This window comes from Ambystoma mexicanum, chromosome 1p, assembly GCF_040938575.1.
Source record: "Ambystoma mexicanum isolate Mex_15411 chromosome 1p, UKY_AmexF1_1, whole genome shotgun sequence".
In the NCBI taxonomy this organism is placed as follows: domain Eukaryota; kingdom Metazoa; phylum Chordata; class Amphibia; order Caudata; family Ambystomatidae; genus Ambystoma; species Ambystoma mexicanum.
The window spans coordinates 1,204,879,745-1,204,896,703 of record NC_090921.1 but is presented as its reverse complement, the minus strand read 5'-3'; the positions used below and the strand labels follow the sequence as shown (position 1 = coordinate 1,204,896,703).

At 44.3% G+C, this 16,959-nt stretch overlaps 1 protein-coding gene across 1 annotated transcript in view; it reads left to right on the top strand.

Annotated features, from left to right (window-relative positions):
- The window catches only part of LOC138571862 (putative methyltransferase DDB_G0268948), a 565,708-nt gene that overhangs the window by 54,395 nt on the left and 494,354 nt on the right, over positions 1 to 16,959 (top strand). The gene's annotated exons all lie outside the window — the stretch shown is intronic.

Below are 16,959 nucleotides of genomic sequence, written 5' to 3'. Positions count from 1 at the left end.
AGGTGAGGAACAACCGATATGTCACTTCAGCTACCAGCTTAGGTGTGGAGAACTCAGGTGGCCCGAGGAAGACAAAAGATGTTTTTCTATCACATCGTGAGAAAACTGAAAAGGGCAGGATAACTCTAGCCTCTGGACCAGAGTATTATAATTGCATAGAAAACCGGAAAAAGATTGTCCAGAGCAAAATATATTTGAAAAAAATGTGTATCAAAATTTATTGAAAGTGATACCAACAATTTAAACAATGGTGAGTCAATCACTAATAATTAAACACTAATCATGTTAATACAATACAACAGCAGCAACCATATGCCTAAAATTGGCTAAAACATTATCACACATACTTGCCATTCATAGTGCGCTCATTCAAACCCAACTCCTCATAATGTGACATACATCCAAAAGCTAAAAAACAAAGGAATCATGTTAAAAACCTATGGGGAAGAGGAATTCATGACTATTCCCCATAAAACAGACATTATTTTTATGTTCACAATCAATAGAATTAACAAATGATCTATTGACAGGGTGGATCGGAAGGAAAAGTGCAAAAGATCACATCCCTGTAGGGTTTATCTCTCAAAAGAGTCACGTTATGATGAGTTGGGTTTGAATGAGCGCACTATGAATGGCAAGTATGTGTGATAATGTTTTAGCCAATTTTAGGCATATGGTTGCTGCTGTTGTATTGTATTAAAATGAATAAACTTTGATACACATTTTTTTCAAATATATTTTGCTCTGGACAATCTTTTTCCGGTTTTCTATTTCTATCACATCGTGTTTTAGGAAGTTTAGGTTCTACCTCCATGGGACTCACTTCTCTGTGTATGCTCAACCCACGCCTTTGAAATGGTTGGTGAATATTACGGGAGAGATGTTAGGCAGAATCACATGCAAGTACCCTTTGGGAACACTACACACAAATAAGACTACAAGTGTAAGTACAATTTCACCTTTGGTACAAGCCTGTACTACACAGTAATGTGGTAGCAGTGGCTGAGCAGCCAGATTTATCTCAAGAGTAAAGTGAGCAGTTCAAGAGGTTACACAAAGGGCTAGCAATCACAGTGGTTCAAACAAACACTTACTCAAGGTTTCTTGGTAAAAGAATATACATTTCAGTTGGAAAACATTCCCCTAGTAAGAGCAGCTCAATATCACAATATAATATACTACAATACACAACTAATCTGTTTCTGAACAAGTTCAGCTCCCCGGAAGTGGGAGCAAAATGGCACTTCAGTTACTTTATAAAGGGGTAAAAAGACAAGTTTAACATAATTAAAATACAAATTACTTTCAGAGTTAGGGCAAATAGTTTCAGTTCACTACAACCAGCAATACAATTCAATTCAATAGGCCTCGGCCAAAGAAAGTGGTTCAGAGTTTTGGATAAGATAGCACAGTTCTGGTAGTAAACGGTTAAGTCTTTGCCATGGTTTTTAGAAGTAGTTGGTCAGACGAAAAGTTATATGTCAGTTTAGGGAAGGAGAAGCCTTCAAAGTTGGGAAAGTTTCACAAACTGTCACTGCTGCAGAGAGGATTTCTTGACAGCACTTGCACAGTACCTTTTTAAATGAAGAAGAGCTGTAGCTGAGGCAGTTGTTCCTGGCAGTTCCTGCAGATCTCGCTGCTCCTGAGCTTCAGTCGTGGGGACAAGAAGGAGGAAGTCAGGAGGTTCCTGCACTTCCCAGGGAAGAGGCCACGAGCTTGGCAAAACATCAGTTTAAGGTTTGAGTGCCGTAAAGACCTCAAACTGGCATCCCTCTCACTGGCTATCCGGTTTTCAACAGCACTCTGATGAGAATTCGACCAAAATAGAGACAGTGTCCAGGTGACTTGTAAGTTGGTTGTTCCCACCAAACTCAAGGGAAGAAGTTAAGGCTTCTCTGTCAATGGAGTTTCAGGCAATTCGGACCTGCAGCAGGGCTTCACTGGTGAACCAGGAGTTGCAGCAGTCGCCTTCCTTCAGCTCGTCTTCGGTTCTTTCGTTCCAGTGGTCGACTCTGCTTTCCAAGTCCCAGAGACCTGCTTTTAAACAGTTTCCCCCATTCATTCCAGTATAGCTGTCACTCATCCAGCAGGGTGGCTGTCCTTACCGGACAGCCAACCGGCCAATCACACCAGAGTACCTTTAGGTCTCCTAGGAGACTAAGCAGAGGGAGTTTTGGGCACCTCCCTCACATCCTGTCCACCCCAGACACTCAGGGGCCAGAGGAGGGCTTCAGCACTGAAGCCCGCCAAAGGCCAACGAACAAAGGGACAAAATCTTGTTTGGCGCGCAGAGACAAACACTAAAAGGGCCTTTCCTAAAAAAACAGCGAAAAAAGTTGACCAGAGTCTGTTTTTACAGGTAGGTCTTGGGCGCCATTTTGGAAAACATGGCTGATGCGATTTTTAGCTACCGGTGTTCGTGGTCGGGAAAAATCATCATTGTAGTTTGTTCTAAACCACTGCCACCAGCCATTTCAAGAGTAAAAGGGTAACATTTGACTGTTACATGAGTGTTTAGACTCAGTGGATGCTAAGCAACCCCTCCAGCACTCTATAGGAAGATAGTGTGTGTTGGGTCTGTAAATTTAAAAAGACTAGTAAAGTCAATGTTACTTTACATGCTCTGGGAGACAGTAGTCAGTCCCAGAAAAGGTGTTTAAACCTTGGGAAGTCTGAAAGACATCTCTTTGCCACTGCACTGAAGGTGCTGTGTTACACATGAGAAAAAGATGTTGACTATGGAGTTGTTTTAAAACTCAATATCCAAAGAACACAAAAGTAAAACACACATCAAAATACATGAAAGAGTGGGGAAAAAGGCTCACACTCTTTCCAGGTAAAAAATTAAATCCTAGAAATCCAGCAAAGTTGTTGGGGGTCTCAAAAAGTTAGGGAACATTGTCTATTTCTTGAGAATTCTCCCTAACAGGAGAATCCAAAGTGGCTCAGGTGGATCATGAGTCTGCAGGCCTTGAACTTCACTATTGGACATAGGCCAGATCCCATATGTAGCAATTCTGATGGGCTGTCCAACTGTGATAACTGAATGGAACAGAGTACCCCTCCAGGAGTGGATTAGTTCTCCCTGTCCCTCGTCTGGGAAAGGTGGGGGAGTGTTAGGAAATATTTCCTTTTACTGGTCCTTTCTTTCCATTTCTATGCACCCCCAAACTTATTGCTTTTATTTTTGATCCTGACCTGCACTTTTTACAGTGCAGTGAAGCCTCACAACACTGTCATGTGCTCATCTGTTATGGGGAAACTGACATGTCCTTCAGGCTGTCAGTACTGGGAAACATTGTTTCTCTTAATCTCGTTACTTTCTTACTACTTTTAGTAACGTGTTATCACTTGTAACTTTTATCATTGTACAATACATCTTACAATGCAGTACAATGGGGTATACTTTTGTTTTTGCCTTAGATGAACACTCAAAGGATTTTTGGTTACTCTATATTTACTAAATGGGCAAGCTGGTGGCAGCAGTGACTTTTGACAATTTTTTGGTACTTTCATTTTGGCCTTACTGCGTTTCCCGTGTTTGGCTACTAACTGTGGCTAGTGTCCAAACATGGCCGTGCCACATGGTTTTTTGCTTGTCCTTTGGCCATCTTGTCCTTTAGCCTTCTTCCCAGCCTCTGAGACCAGGATAATCCTTACATAGAGCCTAATGAGATGTTTGCTGGTCCAGAAATAAGGGTGGCGGTAAGCTCACCGGCACCCTTGTTTCTTGTCCGGCAAACTACGGGTTTGCCTGCCAGAGCTGCTGTGCACGACAGGTCTGACCCTGCCGGCCACAGTGGTCACAGTAAGCAAACCCATCACGGAAGAACCGGCACCTTTAACAACTGTGCCGGTGCTTCAGGGTCCCCACTCCCAAATAGTCCTATGGGACTCTATTGGAATGGGGATTAACAAAATTACTGGCACCTGACTTCTCAGCCGCCAGACTTGTAATAGCCTGGTGGCACCGGGAAATCAGGCACTGGCAAATGATTACGGGTCTGGCGGAAACCCGCTGGTAGCACCGGCAGGGTTACTACCGGACCCGTAATGAGACTCATAGACTTCGAGTGCCTGTGAAAGAAGAGGCTTTTGGCAGGTTACTGGATGGCTATGTGTGTTTGCTGGCAGGATTTGGGCAGGGACTGTCTGCTGGGGTGTGTGTGGGGCTAGTTTTGTTATTGTTGAGTCAGAGTTTCAGCCCTTACCTGGCTTTTGGGATAAGAAGAGTACCAATGCACCCACTCTTCAGAGATCCTGGAGTAACCTGAAGCAGCCAAGTCTCCTGGCCAGCTCTGAAATCCATGAAGAGACCGGTGACCCGTGGTGACCAACTTATGCTGCTGTTCTGGTTGAGCCTGGTCTTGCTATTGATCTTCCGTAGTGCTGCGAGGGAGCTGCATCAGTGGATTTGAGGGAGCATCCATTCTGGATGTCTGCTCTGTACCCTGCCAACAAGAGCCGTTGGACGTGTCCCGGGACCATCCTGTGGCTGACCAGCTCTGAGTTTGGGCTACTGTGCTGCCGACGTCACCATTCCGCGTTGAGGCCTGAAACTTGGGGGATCCTCAGCTTGTCCTACAAGACTTACCTCAGAGAAATATCAGCGTCCTAGTTTCAAGTGTACCCAAGATAGGGGGGAAAGTCTGACCGCGACCAGTGAGTCCCTTTGCATCACCGTGCTGCGGTGACCACTGTCCGAAAAACAACTTACCTGAGTCGAGTTCAATCATGAGAGGGGTCCTGCATCATGCTTTTCTGCATTCTTCATCCAAGAGTCCTTGCACCAACTAAAGACATTGACTGGAGATCTGCTTGAACCTGCAAACCCTGGATATCGAGGACTGAGACTGACAGTGGGAAAAGCAACCTCTGAACTTCTTTTATTGATCCGCCAAGTTCTGTGAAGGATAGGAGTGCGGGGATGAGTTACAGTGATTCTTACCTGCACCTAAACTCCCTTTAAAAGTTTTGATAACTTTTATAAAACCTTTGCTATACTTTGGCTTTGCCACTAATTGCTCGCACAAGCCTTCCCAAAGTTGGGGACCATTTCTTTTACTTAGAATAAACTGTCCTCTAACCCTTGGAAACGTTCACTGGACCACAGAGACCCTACCTTCATTTTTTTCCTGCATAACAAACTGTGTTGGAACTTTTCCTGAACATTTGGGCATAAGGCCCAGACAATTGAGGGAAGGACTTTTGAAGTTAGGGTTAATCCTCTGTGGACCGTTAGTGTACAAACCAATCTGTACTTTCTTTTACATGGGTTTGATTTGCATTATGCCCTACTCTAGTGACTGCGTATATGTCATCTATTATTAGTGTTATGTGATATTTTTACGTGGTAGTAGTCATTTTTCATAGTGATATTCAGCCATAAATAAATAACTGTATTTTTATACATACTGTCTAACTGTAATTTGTGATTCCCATTGTGGTACTCATTGTGGACCCTTTACAAGCTCACCACCTCTTGAGACTTAGCCTAGATCTCTCGTCACTGATACCTTGAACCGGTTTGGCTGCATCTCCCAGAGTTGTCCCTGTCACAATGTAGGTTGGACTTCTATACATCTGTCCACCAGGCCAGATTAGGGAAAATCAGTCCTAACAGTCACGCACGCTCACTGGGGGAAGCAGGAAGACATTAACAGGATAGAAGTTCAGAAATGTGGCCTAGTTCCGTGAATAACAGAAAGCTAACAACTTAACTGGTCCTAGTTCGAAATGGCAGGGCTCTGGCTAAAGTGGCAGGTGCCCCTTATGCTAATTATGATTAATGTCTACCGTGATGAGCCAGTAATGAGACAAGACCACACCAATTTATGGTTTTGGTCAAAGACTATTATTAAGAAAAGAGGGTGGGGAAATGCCTCGATGTCCCTGCACTAAAGGTGTTTCCGTACCTAAACTCAAAACTAAGGCTCTGTCATTGTCAGAGTGTCCAAAGCAATATCGTCCCCCGTACTATCCTATCCCTCACATTCTAATAAAATGAATTCGTAGGTGAAAAGGGTAATGTGTTTTGCCTTGAGTGGTTTATAAATATTCAAAAAGGAAAATGCACACCTCCAACACAAAGGTTCCAACAGGATAGAGTTCCTTACTCAATAGGGTGGTTCCTTTCCCTTGGATATCTCTTCCCTAGGTAACATATTACAAAAAGTCAGTTACTTGAGTTTGCTCTTGAGTAATAACAAAATTATGATACAAATGAACGTGGCTCTTTGACTTTGTCTTGTTAGGATACCTGACACATTCTTATGCCCAGTTTGAATAACACAATTAGGGCACAAAAACTCTTGGCTCAATGTGTTTGTCTGGTTAGGATACCTGGTGTAGTCAACTGCCAGGCTTTCTTCATCTTCTCGGGATCAGCACAGTGTTTCCACTAATCTTGATTTGCTTTTCTTAGGACCTCTTTACTGCATGTATTCCCTATTCAATGTTCAACTTACTTCCCCACCATGGCTTCCTCTTATACACACACTTGCTACTACCAGGTATACTCTCCTGATTGCCTTTCTTGGACGTCCATACTTGCAACTGTATTGTATATTATCCTGCCAGGACTTTCTTGGATGCACACACTTGCAACTGCCAGGTTTATTCTCCTGTCAAGGCTTTCTTGGATTCACACTCTTGCATCTCCCTGGTATACTTTCCTGTCATAGATTTTACATATGTCCTTTGTACACTTTTAATTTGCCTGGCATACTTCCCTGACAGGGCTTGTTTCCTGTTGGTTAAAAGTCTCTGGTTTCTGCTTTTTCTGATACATTGTTGCCTGTTTTTTTTATTTTTCCATGGCTTATTTTATTTATGCACTACATACATTCACAAACTTGAAAGCTTTGTGATTTCTCCCATTCCCTCTTTCATCAAAATACTATTTCGCTCTTTTTCTCTCATGTGCTTCATTAATGTTTACTTGGTTTTGGCAAGAATACCAATATGTCCAGGTATCCCCACTTCCAGTGGGTGGACTCACCAGCTTAGGTTTGGGCACTCCCTTTTCGCTAGTGGTGAGTCAGCAGCAGTTATTTGGCATCTTCTCTTTGGTTGCCATATCCGCTTCTCTGCCTTTTGACATCTCATGGTCTCTGCTGGGCTCTTCTACTTCACGTCTTCAGGCTCTGGTAAAGCAAAGGCTGCCTCCAACACTTGCAAATGCCGTCGAGTCCTCGGTTGACTTCTGGCATTCCTGCAGTGTGTTTCCTCTTGCGGTCAGCTTCCCTGTTTTCGGTTCTTGAGCAGGTTGGCTCCACAGCTCCATCTCCAGCCTCAAGGTCTATCAGAGGCAGCTTTTACTCTTCAGCAGCTCTCCCCAGTCAGCTGCTTCACTGGTTTAAATCTCCAGGCACAGATATGCACTCACAATGACTACAGCACAGCTTGTGTTCCTGGCTTTCCTTGATCTACATTCCTCCCTTCATCGTCCTCTTTGCAGTTCTCTGGTAGTTAAGGAAATGGAAATCCATTCTTGAGTTTCTATAGGCAAAGTCTGGAAAGTCTAGGTAATTCTTCTTTAAAGGTACAGCAGTTGTAAATGACTTGTAGGTAGAAGCTCATAAGGTGTTTTCATACATTTTAAAGGTTAAGTTAGATTGTGATGACTTACATTCGGCATATTCCCTAGGTGGATGAGGAGAGGTGTTACAATATTGTATTAAGGCATTAGGCAGGGATGGAGCGTCCTCAAAACAAAAAAGGGAAATACCTTGTGTCAGGACCACATGGAAAGAGGTCACCATTGGGAAATAAGTGATGACTCCATCGGATTCATCACACTATGCTACTTTATGATTGCACTACACGGCACTTTGGCCGCAAACTCGACAATTAACAAATGCTTTCCCAAATACGAAGGGACACAATCTAATTGTCTTAAATTCAGAAAAATAATATAATTCATTAGCTAGGAAATCTTTGGAGCGCCAGAGTCTAACTGCTAAGTGTTATGGACAGTATATTTTGCTGCCTTTCAGATTTACAAAAACATGTTTCTCTATAGCAGCAGAGTATGTATATTTAGATACATGAACAGCCACAAATCTTGCTATTTTAGTGACCAGTTCCTGATGGTGATAAGCACAGTACCTCACTGAAAATCCAGGACTGTCACGCCTGCCAGCCAAAGCATTGTCCAGTGCTATCTTCTCAAGATTCCGTGCAACATGTTTTGCTAGAAAGAAATAGTTACACAAATATTAACTACTAGTGTAGTTAAATACTACTGGACTTCAGTCCAAGCATTTTTTTTTAAAGTTGAGATTTTTGAAAATGTGGTGCCAATACATAACTTTGCACTGCTGTTCCTGTTGGAACTTTCCCAAGCACTGGTTGTGCGGACAAAGGAAAGAACGGTGGTCATCCTCTCAGCTAACTTGAATTTTCAGATTTGTTCCAATTACTTGTCTTTTGAAATGTATCAGTGGCTTGCCACTGCTGTTACCATGCAGCAATGTGTTGCATTTCAACATATTTAGGATTTCAAGCAGGTAGAAGTCAAATACTATGGACAGATTTCCATCAAATTTGCGGCAGGAGCGGTGGCTTAGTCCCGAAAGCGTGAATTTGTTAATTTGGTGTAAATAGGTCCAGTAGTTTCTTTTTTTTTTAAATGGCCAAAACATAAGAACAAACATGTTGTGTTATCTTTGTCCGCTCCGCGGACACACTTCCCTGTTCGCTCTGCGGACAGGACACTGATTGGCTAATCGGCTTGCATCATGTCTGCGGACACGTGACATGTCCGCCGATTGGCTGCAGTGAGGCGTGAGGTGCGCCACATTGTTTCGATGCTTCGGCCATCTTGGATCCACCGACAGCGTGGCCAAGAACAGAGGCAAAATGCAATTTTGGGGAGTGTGTTGGAGTGCAGAAGGGCTTGGGGGGGTTTGGGGAGTAAGATATGGGTGAAATACTGTATTTGTTTAGGTATCAGGTGCCCCTGATGTGTTCGCCATGTCCGCGGTCTTCGCGGCTGTACGTAGGCATAATAAATGCACTACTAGCTATTTTACTTTAGTATGATGTTGGTTTTGGGTTGTTAGTAGAGGATTGATTGTAATTAATATCCCCTGTAAGCAGCCCACATACCACAGTCAAAATGTTTGGTAGTATAGGTGTGTTATGCTGCGGTGGTTGTGGCCAGGGCCTAGAGTCTTGGGTGCATGGCCAATGGCCGTAGGCCATGCACCCAAGACTCTAGGCCCTGGCCACAACCACCGCAGAATAACACACCCATAGAATCAAACACCCATCAAATATCCACAACCCAAAGGTTTGTGTACTGTTTCATTTGTAGAGTTTGTATGTGAGGTTTTGGATAGGCTTATCATGATGCCTACCCCAGCCACCGGGTTAATAATGGCCTTAATAGAGTAAGGTCCCAAATATCTGGGGTTAAAGGTCCGTGTTCCCTTTTGAGGTATATGTTTTGTGGCTAACCATACTTGGTCCCCTATTTGGTATTGTGGAGAATCACTTCTATGCCGATCAGCATCTTTCTTATATTTTTCTTTCGCCTGTTTTAAATGTGTAGTTGCTTCCTTAAAGGCTTGTGTAATCGTAGCGTGCAGATGGTCCACTGCAGGCATTTCTAAGTCTTGGGGTGAGTCAAGGTCTGAGGTTCGAGGATGGTGCCCATATAAGGTATAAAAGGGGCTTTGTCCAGTTCCAGAGTGTATTGAATTATTGTATGCATATTCAGCAATCCAAAGAATGTCTTTCCAATTACTCTCCGTCTGATGTAACATACAATGCAGGCGTTGTTCGAGAGTCTGGTTGGTCCTCTCCGTTTGACCATCGGTCTGGGAGTGGTGACTGGTCGATAACCTCACATCGATTTGCGCCAATTGACAGCATTTTTTCCGAAAATGTGAAATGAATTGACTGCCCCGGTCAGAGACCAACACGGATGGAAATCCATGTATGCGAACAATGTTTTCGAGGAATTCTTTGGCCAGGATTGAGGCTGAAGGTAGTCCTTTTAAAGGAATAAAGTGGGCCATCTTGGAAAAAAAGATCCACAATAACTAGAATGGTGTTAAACTCATTACAAGGAGGTAGATCAGTAATAAAGTCTAACGATAAGGTGTGCCATGGTGTAGGCGGAATGTCTAAAGGTTGTAAGAGTCCAGCTGGTTTTTTCTTTTGACTTTTGTTTTGGGCGCAAATGCCACAAGACATTACAAATGATTTAATATCCTTTCGCCAGGTGGGCCACCAGAATTGTCTTTTAATTTTAGCTTCAGTTTTTGCAATACCTGGGTGCCCCTCCATTAGGGTATCATGATAACGGGAAATGACCAGCTCTTGTAGTTCCTTGTGTGGCAGAAATAGCCGCCTTTGGTAATAAGGCAGATCATTGGTGACAGAGTAGTCCAGGCCTTTCTTTACCCAGTCGTGCAGGGCTGTAGGATCAAAGAGTTGCTGGATCTTTACCTGAATGTCCTCTAGTGTCTGTAGAGTAGTCATGCCAATAATCATTTGTTTGGAAATTATAGGTACTGGTTCTGGGTTCACTTCTGCCACTCCCATCCCTATTCGGGATAAGGCGTCTGCTTTACCATTCTTACAACCTGGTCGATAGGTTATCAAGAAATCGAACTCGGCAAAGAACAATGCCCATCGGAGTTGACGTGACGATTGGGCCTTGGCTGTTTTTAAATACTGTAAGTTCCGGTGATCAGTGATCACAGTAATGGTATGCCTGGCACCGAGAAGATAGTGCCGCCAAGCCTTGAAGGCGGATTTAATGGCTAATAACTCCTTGTCGGTAACCGCATAGGTTAACTCGGGTGCCGAGAACTTTCTGGACCAAAATGCTACTGGGTGAAGCTTTCCAGTTTCAGGGTCCTTTTGAGACAGGACAGCTCCCATGGCTAGACTGGATGCATCAGTTTCCACTATGTGTGGAAGTTCTGTGCGCGGGTTCTTTAACACAGGTGCAGATGTGAATTTTGCTTTCAGCTCTTGGAAGGCATTTTCAGCTTCTTCAGTCCACATAAAGCGTTTATTTTTTCGCAAGACTGCTCTGATGGGATGTACGACATGTGAAAAATCTGGGATGAATCTGCGGTAGAAATTGGCAAAGCCGAGCATGCTTTGTACTCCTTTAACTGAACTTGGTGAAGGCCACTTAAGGATTGCGTCCACCTTTCGTGAGTCCATTCGGACTCCCTTTGGGGTCAGGATAAACCCAAGGAATTCAACTTCTGTGGCATGAAAAACGCATTTTTCTAGTTTTGCATATAGTTTGTGCTGGCACAATTTCTCAAGGACTGCTCGGACGTGCTTCACATGGCCAGATACTGAAGAGGAGTATACTAGAACATCATCGATATACACGACAACACAAACGTCAATGAGTTCACGAAGGACATCGTTCATGAAGTATTGGAAGGCTTCTGGTGCATTGCACAACCTGAAAGGCATCACCTGGTATTCGAATAACCCATACTTAGTGCGGAAAGCAGTCTTCCATTCGTCGCCCTCTTTTACACGTACCAGATGGTATGCCCCCCGGAGATTTAATGTACTGTATATACAAGCGTCCTTCACTTGGTCTAGTAGTTCAGGGATCAGAGGCAACGGGTATCGGTTCTTAACAGTTATCTGGTTCAATGCACGGTAGTCTAAGCACGTTCTGAGGTCGCCTTCCTTTTTGGGTATGAAGAACAAAGCTGAAGATGCAGAGGACTTGGATGGGCGAATAAAGCCATTCGCAAGGTACTGGTCTAAGTATTGTCGTAGGTGAAGGTTCTCAGGTTCCGTAAGGGCATAGATCCTGGTACAAGGGGGTTGTGCACTGGGTATGAGATCCATTTGACAATCGTACGATCTGTGAGGAGGTAAGGTGTTTGCCTGTTCTTTTTGGAAGACACCCTGGAATTCTTGGTATTCTGGAGGTAGTTGCATGACGCTGTGGTTACTGTGGCCAGGCCTGCGTTCTGATTTTTCTTTGGGTAACAGGTTTGTACACAATCCGGGAAGGTTATTCTCTTGTCTCGCCAATCAATACAAGGATTATGTGTTTCCAACCAAGGTATCCCCTGTATTATTTGGAACTGTGGGGCTTTGATTAGATCAAACACAATAGTCTCTCGATGCCCATCTTGACCCAATAGTGTCATCTCTGCGGTGGATTGAGTTACAGGCCCAGAGGCAATTTCAGTTTCATCGACTGTGGTGATGACATCTGAGGTGGCTTTCAGCAGAGAGGTAGATTCATCCTGGAAGCCAATTCATAGTCCACATAGTTTCCTATCGCCCCGCTATCAATGTATGCCCTTACTGCGTGCATACGCGATGGCTGCCCTGGATCTACGAGGACCATTGGTATGATGAAATGCAAGGTCTGAGTATCCTTCTTCAAGCTCGGCAAGCGGACCTCTACGCTTTTCGGGCGTGGTCGTTTCCCGAGTCTGACTCCATATGGCTTTTATCAGCAGCTCCTACCACCTTCTTGGGTGGTTTATAGGGCAATCCCGTAGAAAATGTCCAGAAAATCCACAATATAGACACAATTGCATTTGCTGTCTCCTTTCTCTTTCCTTCTGGGTTAGGGGTCCTTTAACCCCTCCGATTTGCATGGGTTCTGAAGCATCTGCTCCTTTGGGGTTAGCGTGGGTTTTGACCAACACCCGATTCTCAAACTTGGCTCGATCAGCTTTTCTGTTCTGAAGTCTGTGATCTAACTGGACCACTAAGTCTATATAAACAGCGCAATCTTTTATTTTTTATTTTTTTTTATAAATCTTTTTTATTGGTTTGTTAAAAAGAGAATAAAAGAAGAAAAAGAAAGGTAGCACATTCAACATGAGTACACAAAAGACATTAGGAGACCTATCATCGAGGTCGCAATAGATAGCAGTGCATAACATAGCTCTTGTCAGTTGTGTAGTACGACGGGGGGTTTGGGGGTCGAGAATCCGCACCGCCCGCCCAGCAGCTGCGCAGGGCGTCGCCGCTGTCCCTTGTTTTGGCCTTAGCATTTTATAGTTCCCAATTTCCCCTTTATTTTCTGAAACTTACGGGGGAATTATAAATTCGCCTCTCCAGGGAGGCGCATCTGTCCATTTCATCGGACCATCTGTCAATGGTTATCCTGTCCCCCGAGCCCCATGTGGCTGCCGTGAGTCTCTTTCCCGCACCAAGTGCTACTCCTAGAAGTATTCTTTCGTGCTTATTAAGGTCTATTCAGCGCAGTCTTGAGGTGGGTTCACGACTTGAGCCAAGACATCCTTGAGTTCTCCTTGAAGCCCTCGATGAAATAACGTGATTCGTTTTAACTCAGGCCATCCAGTTTCCACTATTAACCTATTAAAGGTTGCGTTGTAGGATAGAAGGTCCTGGTTACCCTGTCGTAGGGACAAAAGTTTGTTATCCAGGGCCTGTCCTTGGGAGTGCCGGGAAAATAGTCTTTCCATGCTAGTTTGAAAACCCTGAAACTCCCGAAGAATTGGGTCATCCTGAGTAACTAGTGGAATTGATCAATCAGCTGCACTGCCGCTGAGATATGACAATACAAATGCTCCCTTGGCTTGATTCTTTAGGGAAGGCTCCAGGTCTGCAAAAAAAGTGCAAGCGGCATTGGTTCATAAACACGGCAAACCTTTTGGGATCTCCGGCAAAGCTTTCGGGTGGGGCTAATGGAATATGTCCTGGTAGGTTTATTTGCACAGGGTTACCCAATAAAACAGGAGCTGGATTTCCCCTGGAACCAGGTAGGGGTGCTTGTCCAGCCTGGCTTTGCAATAGTTGCCTAGCAAGATCATCAGTTCGCTCCTTTGACAAAATCAGTTCTCTTCTAAGAGCATTGGTTTGGTGATGGGCGGAATGCACTTCAGCCCTCAGTTCCCCTAGTAATTGGGCCAATTGGTCAGTCTCTGAGGTATCCATAACGCCCGGGTGGGAATTTGTGGGTAGGCTTTGCGTTCTGTTACGCTCACCTGGCTCCCACAGAGGCATCGATCTGGACTGGACTGCTGCGGTCTCCACCAATGTTACATGTAGGGCCGAGATGACAGACTGGACTGGCCCACCTAGCTTTGTTTGCTTGGCCCATAGGAATATTCTTCTGCAAGTGGAGAAAGGGAATTAACCACCCGTGGAGTTGAGCGTAAATCCCCCCACCCCGCTGTTCTCCCCACTGATCACCTTGGATGTTCCCTCTTATAGTCTCATCTGATGATTTGAAAAGATGAGCTCTCCATCCTGCATCGAGCGCAGGGGTGCATAGATAACCAGTTGCTTCACTGGCTCGAAGGAATTGGTGAGTTCCAGGACAATATTGACTCCGATATTCCCGGCAAGACGCCGTAAGTATGTAGTTCGTAAGAGTTCAAATGCCTGACTTTCACTCTTGTCCGATTCCTTGCAGGTTGCAGCTTGACCCTACTGAAGAGTTCCTCATGGCAACCGGTAATGTTCTGGTAAGGATTTGTATTATCCAACACAGTTCGATAAAATAATGTCCATATGTAACATGTTGCTTTCTCCCTTATTCAGGCGCTGATAGAAAGTATGAAGTCTCGGGGAATAATGCCTCCGACGGTAAAATCAGGTAAGTCTATGGGGGGTATTCCTCTGTGTATTCCCTTGGCTCACCTTGCTGTTCTTGTCTTCTCCTTAGGTGCCGGAGTGCGGCGGTAACATGCAGGAGGATGCAGTGAAATGTGAAGATGCTGCGAAGGCCGGTGAGTTCAGCGCGGCGCTGCAGCAGGCGAGGCGACACGCGTAAAATAACTTCTTTCTTCCAGCTTGAAGGCGCGATGGATCAGAAATTCAGGTAAGGATCAAAGGTATTGCTCTTGTTCTAACCTTTTCTCCTTCTTTCTCCCTTTTTCTAGGAGCTCCAAACTCGAGGCGGGCGTGGCAGATGACTCGATGCAGACTTGCAGGCACGGTGAGCGTTACGCTGCTGGATGCAGAATAACGCGAAGGGTATGCTGCTCTTCGGGCGTGGTTTAAATAGCCTCCAAAGTAGTCCCAGGTAAGTATTCCTCCCCAGCCCCACCCGAGTAAAAAAAAAGTCCCTAGGTAAAATAGTCCCTTCCAAGCCTCGTTTGGCTTGGAGCTCTTGCAGCATGGTCTGCATCAGGTAAGTTTGCAGCATGGTCTGCATCAGGTAAGTTTTAATCTATGAGCCTGGCACCTATGGCGCCAGGACTGACCCTCCATGTGAGCCTGGCGCTATAGGCTCCAGGACTGCACCCAAATAGCCCCTAGCGGGGGTTGTTGGGCTTGCTTGGGATAACTTGATGCCTGCTTCTGGGGTTGCTGGACTTGGTCTGGGTCCCTGGGCGTGGGCATCATGACAGCACTCCCCCCCCCAGGCCCCTCCTAAAGTCATTCTTCTCTGTGGTTTCGGTTTGTCTGGGAAATTACGGTGGAATTTTTTCACCAATTGGGGTGCATGAACATGGTCACTAGGTTCCCATGACCTTTCCTGTGGTCAGTAACCTTTCCAGTCGATTAAATAAAAAAGGATGTTCTTAACTTCAAATTCGGGTTCTCTGTCTACAAGGATGGGGTCTGGTGGCTTGGTTAGTCTTGTCCCTGGTTGTACTGGCAAAAGTGACACATGAAAGACGGGATGAATTCGCATATTAGCAGGTAAGTCCCTGGGTGCGCCCTAACTCTGGCGACTACAATTTCCACATCCCTTTACAGCATTAACGCGCGCAATGATGTCATGACATCGCCACGTTGCTGCGTGATGACGTCATCACATAATTAATGCGATGACATCATCGGGTGCACGCGAATATGCGCACAGATTTATTAAGAGCGGCCATTTTGTTTCCTTTAGCGGCCAGTACGTGAATTTACATCCCTAGAAAACTTGCCACACTGATGGTGCCAACTTGGGTAAGTTTAGAATTTCAGCAATCCCTATTTTAATTGTCTGTTAGGGTCTTATGGCCCTTGTGGTATTATGGAGCTACACAGCTCCAGTGCACAGCCTGTCTGGAATAAAATACATGTTCTGTCTCTATAGATTAACACCAGGACAGATACCTTTCTGCATCTTATGCAAGTCTTTCAGAATTATTTAATATCCAGTACAGAGTACAGAGACTTGAGTAAATGAGCAGCTTCATAGTAAGTGTTGTGGCCTTTATTACTACACTTTCATGTGTATAATATATATTATATGGATTGGCTATGAAACCATATACTGAGTTAGGTCTTTGTCCTTTTTGTTTTCACTTTAGCTGCCTTCTGACTAATCTCTGACCAACCTACGGCACTAATGGTGTAGTGTTTACATTGAAGGGAACTCATTTTTTGCCTCTATTCCTCACAGGTAAGAGGACCCTTTTTGTTAAAAGAATTCATAGTATGCATCAAATGCATACTTTCCTAAGACAGTATCCTTTGTACTTACCTATTTTAGAATAGAAGACTTTTTGGAGAGATATTCCCCAAGAAAAGGAAATCCTTCTCCTCTTTTACCATTTGGTGGTACATCGACCGACTGTGGAACACTTCTACCACAGTCTGTAAGGTATGTAAGAAAGAAGCATACCAAGCCCCATAGGTGGATCGGAGGAACCACTATCAAAGTCTAATTATAAGATTTTAGTGATAGTAGATATGTGCGAATAAAAGTTTTAATAGAGTGTCTTTAACCCACAGGGTTCATAAATCATTGAACGCACTTGACAAAGAAAGAGTGATAGGAAAGAAGACTTAATCACGAATATACAACACAAGCAACAAAATACCCCTGATGAATGTCCTACATTTATCTGTGTTTTAGGGATAGAAACTTGTGCAAGTTGGGTCTAGAAAACAATAACAAGATTACTGTAAAAAAAGAAAACAACTCCAATGTGAAGTATCACATGGCATTGATTTAGTGATCAAGAGATTGAACCCACATTGTGTGTACTTTCTTGTGTTTCTGTGTAATATCTGCCTTACATGTTTTTATAG